This window comes from Boleophthalmus pectinirostris, unplaced genomic scaffold, assembly GCF_026225935.1.
Source record: "Boleophthalmus pectinirostris isolate CB_2022bp ecotype Guang Dong unplaced genomic scaffold, ASM2622593v1 HiC_scaffold_17, whole genome shotgun sequence".
NCBI lineage: Eukaryota > Metazoa > Chordata > Actinopteri > Gobiiformes > Gobiidae > Boleophthalmus > Boleophthalmus pectinirostris.
The window spans coordinates 5,840,377-5,851,378 of record NW_026571115.1 but is presented as its reverse complement, the minus strand read 5'-3'; positions in this window follow the sequence as shown (position 1 = coordinate 5,851,378).

The following is an 11,002-nucleotide window of genomic DNA, read 5'->3' as shown; positions in this document are numbered from 1 at the left end:
AGAATCTGAGAACACAACGCCTGATACTTGCACACGCTGCCTTCACTAGCCACCGAAAGCCCGGACTACCACCCTACGACGTGCGCACCCTTTTCTATTGTGTTTGATAAAACATTAATGAGGGGGTAAAAACACAGAGGAAGTGAGAGCTTCAGGGTGTCTTAGTTCAGAGTCCACAACATGTGCTCCTCAAGGACAAGGCTCAAAAGCTAACTGTGATAAAGTAAAAAGTGGTGAAAAAAATCAGAGGCACTCTGATGGAATTAGAATAAAAGTCCTTAGCTCACCGTGTTATCCTTTTAATGTTTTGAAAATGCTATATTCACCAAAAACAATGCCCCAGACCTGAACTACATTTCCAAGGACCTGCCCACACTTGTGCAGAGCCACTTTCCTGTAGCATTGTCATGATAATGAAATTTCTCGATTTCGATACCAAAAAACACTCTTTATTTAGACAATTTTAAATGGTAGTACTTTTTTATATTCCCATGTGGCCTTCATATATGTGTGTAATCCTTCAATGGTCCACTAGGTTCCATAGTTCTCCATGGACCTATACTAAAATATACTTGTTCTGATACAGCTCAAGATCATTCTAAAGACATTCAGAAAAGATTAATTTGTGTCCTGTGAATGTGGATTTTTTTTTGATTGCTACACAAATGAGTATCTAGTTTGGATACTAGTTTTAGTATTGATTAGAATTAGAATTACCAGCACTAAAGAGGCAGCCTTTCACCATTAGGACTGTGAGGATTTGGAGTCAGGAAGTGAGCCATGCCCTTCAGGATCTCTTTTGAGACCACAGACTGGGATGTGCTCTGCCAGCCCCATGGGGGCAACATCAACAGCATGATGGACTGTATAATGGATTTCATCATCAACTTGTGGGCAGATACAGCCGTCCCCACACACACTGTCCACTGTTACCCCAACAACAAACCCTGGATCACCAGCCAGCTGAAGAATCTGCTCAATAAGAAGCAGGCCTTCAACTCTGGAGACAAGGAAGGTCCAGTTCAGGCAAGGACAAGAAGCCTACAGCAGGAAGTTGGGACAAAACAACAAAAAACAACACCAGAGATTTGAAAGGGGATGAAGGCCATCACAGGTTTCAACATCAAAACAAAGCAGCAGGACAATAACCCAGACAGGTCAAATCTACTCAGTTTGCCTTTGAATCGTTGTTCATCCCCTGGCACAACGTCTCTTTACCTCACAGACACCCAATTGTCACCTCACCACAGACCACTCAGACGGCCATTCATCAACTCATCACCTCAGCTCCCACACCTGCCCCCACCCCCACCCCCCATCCCTAGACCCTCTGACCTTCCAGTTTACATATCAGTCCCATATTAGTGTGGATGATGGTGTCTTCTTCTGCAGCAGGCCAACTCACAGGGCTCTGTGAGAATAATGTTTTTCAATTTCTCTAGTGCCTTTAACACAATCCAGCCCTTTCCGATGTGTGAGAAGCTGCGCAGGATGGGTGTCAACTCCTCCATTATCTCCTAGCTTACCGACTACCTGTCAGACAGGCTTCAGTATGTACGAATGGGGAGCACCCTGTCTGATACTGTGGTCAGTAATGTAGGAGTCCCCCAGGGTACAGTCCTGTCGTTTCGGTTTCTGTTCACTCTGATTTCTAGTAAAGTTCCGGGTCCTGTCACCTGCAGAGGTTCTCTGATGACTCTTGGGTGTATCTGAGACAGACAGGAGCTGGAGTACAGGACAGTGGTTGCATATTTTGTGGAGTGGTCCCAGGCAAACCATCTGCTCCTGAACATTGACAAGACCAATAAACAGGTGACTGGTGCCTTCAGGAGGAAGAAGACACCAGTGGAACCCATCACCATCCGGGGCCATGAGGTGGAAATAGTCGACTGCTACAAGTACCTTGGCTTAGTAATGCTGTGTGCAAGAAGGGCATGAGTAGACTCGGAGTCTGCTGAGGCAGCAGCACCAGTACAAGGTTAGAAAAATAACAGCATTTCAGAAAGCAGTTCACACATAGTGGGTGGGCATAGAGGGTAGGAGAAAATGTGTTTTTTGCCAGTGGTGTCGACGCTTTCGCTGGTCTGAAAGCCACTCTGTTTTACAGCAGTGTCCACAGGAGGAGGAAAAGACTTACCTGTGCCAGGACCAAGGACCCAGACACAGGACATGGTCTGGACCAGCGGTGGCGCTGCAGAGTCAAGGCAGCGTTTGACGCACACAACAGCCAAGTAAAGAAAAGTGCATAATACAGGGGAACTCTACAGGATCTGCGTGTCAGGAGTGTGGTCCTGTGGTCATGCCTGTCCACGTAGCACATTAAGTATTAAGTATTAAGTGGTTTGGGCAGCTAATGACCGTTTAAATCACAAAATACTTCCCGAGCTGCATCTTCATTACTTAACAGTGGTATTTTTGTTAAAATGGTTGTAAAGAATCTCCCTGACACTTGTGACACAGATACATGTGAATTTTGTCATGTAAGTAAAACCTGTTGAACATGTACTCATGGAGCGTTTTAAATATCCTAAAATGAGAGGATGAAAGGATTACTAATTACTGAGGCTGGTAGGGTGTGGTATTTGTTGGGACTTTTTCTGAAATGGGAGTAACAAAAATTGTGTGTTCAGTACAAGCAAACATGCATGCATTAAAATGCTTTTTATCTACCTTCTTAATCCTTTAATCCTAATCTTAATCCTTTAATCTACCTTCTTAATCAAGAGTGATTAATAACCTCTAAATTATATTTTATAGTGTAGTTTTCATATCCCCCTGGGGCAACTAACACAGTCATTTCCAGTACACTGGAAATATGTAAGCTACAAGTGACCTACTTTTTATTGTTCTTGGTTCCAATTTGTCATGCTACAAAGGCATGATCATCAGGAAGAGCATCATGGTTGTTTTAACAAACTGTGTCAAACTGTGTCTGCCCTGTCCTGGCATCTCGTCCTGCAGCCGATGCGAGAATTTGTTTTGATTAATTGAATGAGTTAACATGTTAAATTTGACAGTCTTTTTAGCTATTAGTTGTTGTTTTTTTCAGTCACTTTAAAGGGACAGTCCAGAATTTTGGACATAGGGCCTCATTTCCTAGTGACCCAGAGTGTTGGAGATGTGTGGAGACACTTTTTAAATCCTTGTATTTGCAGATGTTGCACCTCTGACAAGTGGTTCAGAGGGCATATGCCTTGGTGAAGTAAGCACATTAATAAAAGAATAGACAGAGCACGTGTTGAGCTGTTTCCTTTACAACAGAGGATTGTTTCTTCCTCTGCAGTGCTCAGTCTACGCTCTACCAACGTTGTGCCATGCGCCATCTAATGGTCAGTGAAGGAATTGCATGTTAACTCAAAAGGGATAGTAGAACCACATGAATTATAAACAATGAAATAAAAATAAAATACTAAAATAAGAAAATAAAATTTGAGGGGTGTCTGATTTCTAATCTAGGTCACTGGTGCTAGGCTAGTCTTACCCACTCCAAAAAACACCTGAAACAAATCTATTATTACACCAGACTGTCCATGTGAATGTCTGTGTTGATAGAATAATGTTTGAAATAAAACTAACCTTGCATCACATGAATCGTCGGATGCTGAGGGACTATTTTGTCAGCAGCAACAGATTTTTTTTTTTTACATGCATGTGAATTTTGTGACGTAAGTAAAAACCTGTTGAGCATCTACTCATGGAGCGTTTTACATATCCTGAGATGAGAGGATGAAAGTCTGAAATGGGAGTAACAAAAATTGTGTTGAATGCATGCAAGCATGCATTAAAATGTTTTTTATCTACTTTCTACCTTCTTAATCAATAGAGTGATTAATAACCTCTAAATTATATCTTATAGTGCAGTTTCCATTAGTGCTGTCATGTGATTTAAAAAAATTGAGATTAATTAATTATGATCTGTAATTAATTAATCTAATTAATCTCTTTTTAATCTCACCTAAAAATTGCTGAGAAAAGCCCTCAACTTGAGGTATTTTCATTTAAATTCTTTATTACATTATTGTGGCAGATCAAAAGACTCATATAGAACAAAAAAAAGTGACTTTATAAAGTCATTTATTGTTTATAACTTTAACAGATGCAGTCACTTACATTCCACAGTATCATCATTATTATTACTATTACTAATCTGCGGTGTTGGGCAAGTTACTTTTTAAAATGTATTCCCCTACAGATTACAGATTACATATCCCAAAATGTAGTTTGTAACATAATCCATTAAGGTACTTAAAGTGAGTAACGTAATCTGAATACTTTGGATTACTTGATATTGTCATGCTTTTTAAAACTACATGAATGTAGCAACCACATCCTGAAAATTCTTGTCTGTTCTCTTCAAATTGTTGAGCCCAAGTCTCCATGAATAAGCAACTGTTTGCTGTAAAGTAACAAAGACTAGGAAATCTTAACATAAGATGTTTTGTCTGCTTAAAGACAATAAGAAACCCAGTCTTTCCTTAACCATATTAAAAATATTATTGATAGAGAAATGCTTTATATATGAGATCACTGGTTTTAGTCCTGGTTTAGTCCTGGTTTTAGTCCTAGTTTTAGTTCTGGTTTTAGTTCTGATTTTAGTTCTGGTTTAGACCTGCTTTAGTCCTGGTTTAGTCCTGGACTGGGTTAGTCCTGGTTTTAGTCCTGGTGTTAGTTCTGGGTTAGAGGCACATAGGAGGAAGCGCGGTTTACGTGTATGAAAACACGGTCCACATGCAGCACACGTGAGGACGGTGGTGTCTGTGCAGTGGCTACGGAAGAAGACATGGTTCGCGTGTTCTCAGGTCGATGATGATGATGAAGGTGTGTGTTTGTGTGTGTTTGTGTTTGTGTGCGTGTCCCCTCATGTCGCAGGTCACTATAGGACAGTACTACTGCAGATATCATGAGCCTATGCAGGTTGTTTTCACTAGAACCAGTAGCTCCGGTTTGACATTTAAGTTATAGGTGATTTTATATTTGTTTGTGTTGTTGTCCCAACAACACATAAAAAACAGATTTTATAATAAGGCACCTTGCATACAGAAACAGTAAAGTTAGAGATTAAAAATGAGATTAACGCGATAAAAAAACATAACATGCTAAATATGACTGTAATTAATTAATCGCAATTAATGCGATAATTTTGACACCCCTAGTTTTCATATTCCCCTGGGGCAGCTAACACAGTCATTTCCAGTACACTGGAAATATGTAAGTTACAAGTGACCTACTTTTTTATTGTTCCTGGTTCCAGTCTGTCATGCAACAAAGGCATGATCATCAGGGAGGGCATCATGGTTGTTTAAACAAACTGTGTCAAACTGTGTCTGCCCTGTCCTGGCATCTCGTCCTGCAGCTGATGCGAGAATTTGTTTTGATTAATTGAATGAGTTAACATGTTAAAGTTGACAGTCTTTTTAGCTTTGTTTTTTTCCAGTCACTTTAAGGGGACAATCCGAAATTTTAGACATAGGGCCTTATTTCCTTGTGAGCCAGAGTGTTAGAACAGACAGCATAGACAAGCAAGTGTTAAATGAGAAATACCTTAAGTTGTGTCAGGGTTTTGGAGTAATGCAGCAACCTTAAACTCTTAAGTTGAAAACTAATGCTGTAACTTTTTCCCTGGTCACACCAAGATGGGTCCCCATCCCTTTATTGGGAAAAGTGAACAGGAACAGGAAAGAATGGAAGCCATGGGAGTAATCAGCAGAGTCGAAGAGTCAACTGAATGGTGCTCAGGTATGGTCTTAGTGACAACCAAAAATGACTCAGTGCACATATGTGTAGATCTCACTCACCATAACGAAGCAGTGTGCAGATAAATGTACATTCTGCCCTCCATTGAACAGGCATTTGGATCCCTGGCTGGAGCAAAAGTCTTTAGCAAGTTGGATGCAAACCGAGACTTCTGGAAGTGAGTCAGCACACTACACAATGTTCATTACCCCCTTTGGATCCTACCATTTTAACAAGCTCACACAGTGTTGCACAAACTGCAAGAGGCCTGGAGTTACAGTGAACATGGAGAAATGTGATCTGAGCAAGCAAGAGGTAAAGTTCCTTGGACACATTTTGTCAGCAAAGGGAGTCCAGCCCGACCCTGACAAAATCAGTGCTGTGAAAGAAATGAAAGAGCTATCACACATCAGCGAAGTGTGCAGCTTTCTTGGAATAGTCAGTCAGGTTAGCCAAATTCATTCCAGGACTAGCTGAAAAAGATAAACCCCTAAGAGATCTGCTGTCAAAGAAAAAACAGCGGGTTTGGAGCTGTACACAGCAAAAAGCCTTTGATCAGCTGAAAAGTGAACTGACATCAACACCTGTTCTCACACTTTATGACCCAAACAAAGCACTGAAATTGTCAACAGATGCCTCATCCTATGTACTTGGAGCAGTCATTTTTCAGAAAGAGGGTGAGCAGTGGAGACCTGTAGTACCAGACTAGTTATTCTTACCTCTACGCAGAACCTTGGCAACCGGGTTGGCAAACCAGGCAATTGACTAGGGCCCCCAGCTCTGGGGGGCCCCCTGATAACGACTGGTTATTTGTTCAAAATAACAGCAATGACCACTTTGTGAGCGCAGCGGCGCCACCTTAAAGGGTCTCCTTAAAAGCTATGACCAAAAAGTACTGAAATCCCCCCAGGCCTGTTTGAAGGTATTTAGGGGCCCTAGGCAAAGGGGAAACTGGGGTCCCGCCGGGAAAGACCCTATGGGCAATCTACCAAATAACATTCACACAATACCAAATGTTTACAGTTGGACACATGTACAAATAACTTCAAAAGGCAATCAAATAAATGATTATGACTAAATGTCTAGCTCTATTCTAGTGTTTCTCAAAGTGTTTCTCAAAAATTGCTTGTTTTGCATTCCCTTACTGCCTCTAGTACATACAAGACACTACGAAGAAAGCTATGCCACCCTCGCTGAAACTAACTCATGAACTAGAGCCCTGCATAAAATGACCAAGTCAAAATGATCTACCTACTACAAAGTCAAGCAAACTGTACTGCACTGAAACACTGCTCCCTTTTTTGGACCCTCACCCACAGTTTGAGAACCACTTCTTTAAGAACTTCCACTGGCACTTTACAGAAAACTGAGAAGAAAGAGAAGAAAGTGGGAGGATTTTTAAACCTGTTTTGCCTGGTTTTGCAGTGACATTTAACAGCCTCTGCACATTTACCAAACGCACATTGTGACAAAACACAGATGCATTTGTGCACTTTTATTACACAAACTTCAACCACATGTAGCAGTAGGTCTGTTCTGTGCTGTAGGCATCTTCTGTGCAAACACTGAAACATACATTTTGATTAGTTTTTGCTTCGCATTTCGTCTTGCTCTCCTAATCAGCGCGCATTGAGGAGGAGCCTGTGCGCTTTACGCAGGGAGGAGCGAGAGCGTGAAAAGGTAAGGAGCAGCGTGCTGACGTGAGGCAGGTGGACAGGTAGGATGTTTTAAAAAGTTTAACCTGCCCTGTGATACACACTGGTGCATGAGGGCACACAGTGTTGAGGATAAAGCACGCGCAGGAAGCATGTGTGTTTGTGTCGCACAGTATCTGCAGGCTGCAGTGAGACGCCCCGCGCCCTCCTTCACACTCCCGCGTTATTGCTGACAGCAGCAGCTGTAATAAAGTACGATCGCACTTGTTGAGTGTCAGACCTCGAATAAGAGACAAGACCGAGTCCAAACGCGATCGAGTTCGAGATGAGTACTACGACACTGCAATCTATACCCACACTACCTTGGCAATCGACTGGTAGATCGCGATCAACATATTGGGCACATATTAGAGTTTGTAGCCGGTTCGTGCACAGTGTCAGCCTGTTCTTGCAAAGTTTACTTACCGGTGACTTGTTTTTTCTTGTCTTCTTCATCCTTTCTCTTCTGGCTCCCTGAGGATATAATTTTGCTTCATTTTGAACTGATGGCTGCTCAAACATTCACTTGACTTGGCCACCCGCGGGCCGCTGTCCACTATCAAAGTATGGGGGGGGGCTGCCGAGGGGGATGCCCAGTGATCTCCCTGAAAGACCATGAAAAAAAGTTGGAGCAGATCTTTTTTCTCTCAACAACAGCAACTATATTCTTGTCGTGGACTACTACTCTAGGTTTGTGGCGACAGCCAAACTGACTCTAATGAGATCCGAGGATGTTATAGTACACTTAAGGTCAATCTTTTCCAGACATGGCATTCCACAGCTTTTCTACAGTGATAATGTACCTCAGTTCGCGGGCCAACAGTTCAAAGACTTTGCAGCATCCTATGGTTTCAGTCATATAACAGGCAATCCAAGGTTTGCACAAAGTGGAAAGGCTGAGCGTCACATTCAAACCATGAAAAGACTCTTAAAGAAAGCAAAAGACCCATATCTTGTGCTTTTACCTTACCGGGCGACCCCATTGGCTAATGGATATAGCCCAGCACAACTACTAATGGGATGGAGACTTCGCATCCCTGTACCCCAGCTTTCTTCTTTGCTCATTCCCAGCCTGCCAAACATGGCCACACTGGAGACGAGAGAGAGAGAGAGAAGAGAATGAAGGACATGGCTGTGTGTATAACAGGAGACATAGTATGAAAGATCTTCCAAAACTTTCACCAGGACAACCAGTGTGGATCACAGACACAAAGTGTGAAGGGGCTGTCATCTCGTCTCACTCCACACCTCACTCATATGTTGTCAAGAGCCCTTCATGCACCATCAGGAGAAACAGGCATCTGCCAATGGCCAAAATCACACCACAAGTACAAATCTCAAGTACCCCAGTTAGACCACCAGACCATTCAGAGTCTGCAGCTCAGACTCCAAAGAAAGCAACCCCAGGTCCTGTCAGTACTAGGTTTGCCGTGTCATAAAACCTCAGAGACTGGACTTATGAAGGCCAAAAAGGGTTTTGCTTGTAAGGAAAGTAAAAGTGTTCGATAAAAAAAAGTTGTTTTTTCTGTATGCAGTAAATGTTCATTTTAAGTCTGCATTGTTTTCAAGAAAGGGGGATGTGGTGTATTCTGTTTATAAAGGTTACTTTTATTGTGAAGACCCCTAACCGGAAGTTCTAAGGTCAGTCTGTAAAATGGTTATGGCTGAGAGTCAAATAAAAATGAGTGTTGAGTTGCTCTACATGTGTTGCTTGAATACCTACACCTAAAACTATGACAACTGTCTTTACAGTGTAAACAGACATGTCCATTCAAGAATTAAGGACGATATTCACTTCACTCAACAAAAGATGGGCGAGATGCAAAACCTATAAAAATATGCACCAGGGATAACAGGTGGAAATTAGCTCTAGTGCTACCACCTGGCACAATGCATCTCTCCTGTTAAAGGTTAATGCATATTCAGTATACTGTACATTCATATATTGTGCAGTAGGGCCCGGCCAATATGGATTTTGTTGTGGCCGATATGATACCGATAAAATGGCAGTTGGAGCTGCCGATAGCTGAATATAATCACCGATATATTTAGTGATGTAAAAATTCACTGTAAATCTTGAATTGTTTAAAACTTAGGTTTGGCTCTGGTGGATTTTAAATTGGGTTTATTTAGGCAACATTTACTGTTATTCTGAATCTTTACGTCATAAGTACAGAGAGTAGGTCGGCCTCATGCCATTTTTGCATCACATTCTAGCTACTAGTGATAGGTATTCCAGTTCTTTTTAGAGAACCGGCTCTTTTGGCTCGGCTCACTAAAAGCAGCTGGCTCTTTGGGCTCCCAAGCGACTCTTCAGATTGTTTTGTTGCAAGCAGGACTAAACCAGAATTGAACCAGAGCTACAGCAGCTAATCGCTAACCAAAACTAGCTTCAACGTCGACATATTTCCAACACTCAGCGCTCACCCAGTCTCCTCCTCACATCACAAGTCTGCACTAATAAAAGTCCTTTTAATCCAGACTCAAACCGATTGTTTATAAAAAGAATATAATGTCAGTGTTGCGCACGACTGCGGGTGTAAACAAACACATGTGAGTGAAGTGACTCTGGGGGTGTGTTCAGGACAGACACACACACACACAGACAAATGACTCCGCAGATAAATACTGATGTGGAGCCACATATTATGACATTTATTTGTCTGTAAATTGGATTAAATCAGTGCTTCTCAATTATTTTCTGTCACCCCCCTAGGATGAATAAAACACCCCTCGCGGGACTTATTTAGAACTGTCTTAACGTACACCCAAAGCGTAAAAAACGCCACTCTATTGAGCCAGTTTAACGCCCCCGACGCGCGTCTTTACTGAAGTACGGACAAAAATACTTGTCTCTTTATCTCCGTTGCCCTCAAGAGCCCGTCCCGGTCTTTCATCCCTGTTAAATATTTTTTCATGGTGTCACTTGAGGGTGTTCGTGTCTACACTTCATAAAACAAAACTGTGCTGTGTGCAAAGCGCGCATGCTCAGTGCAAACAAAACTCCTACATGAACACTGGAATGCAGTCCCGTCTCGTCTGTCAATCCCGAGAGCGCTCTGCCCTAATGTAGTGGAAGTGCAATTGCACTTCTAAGGCCCGGTCAGACCAAAGGTCTAATCAGTCTAGTCCCGGTCTAGTCTTGTTAGTCTCGGTCTAGTCCGTTTAGTCCGCGTCAGTCCTGGTTTGGTCCTGGCCGGTCCTGTGCGTCCTCGCAGATCGGCTGGTGTTGCGCGTTTATTTATTCTGGCGTCATGTTTGCGTTCGCGTCGTTCTCAGGGTCTTTCTTCCAATAACGTCGCGCGTCACTGGAATGTCTGATTGGTTAACGCGGCGCGTCTGACGCGAAAGTTTCAGCCAACTTCTTGACGCTGAACTTCCACGCGCGTCTTGGAGCTGAACAAACAAAACGCTGGAGACGCGCACGCTACGCCAGATTCGCGGCGAACTGACGCCGAAAACGCGCCGAAAAAAATCGCAGACGCTCTAGTCGACCGTCCACAATAGACTTTACATAAAAGGACGCTTTGACGCTTGGACTGACCGGGACTAGAACCGTGCAATTAGACCAGGAC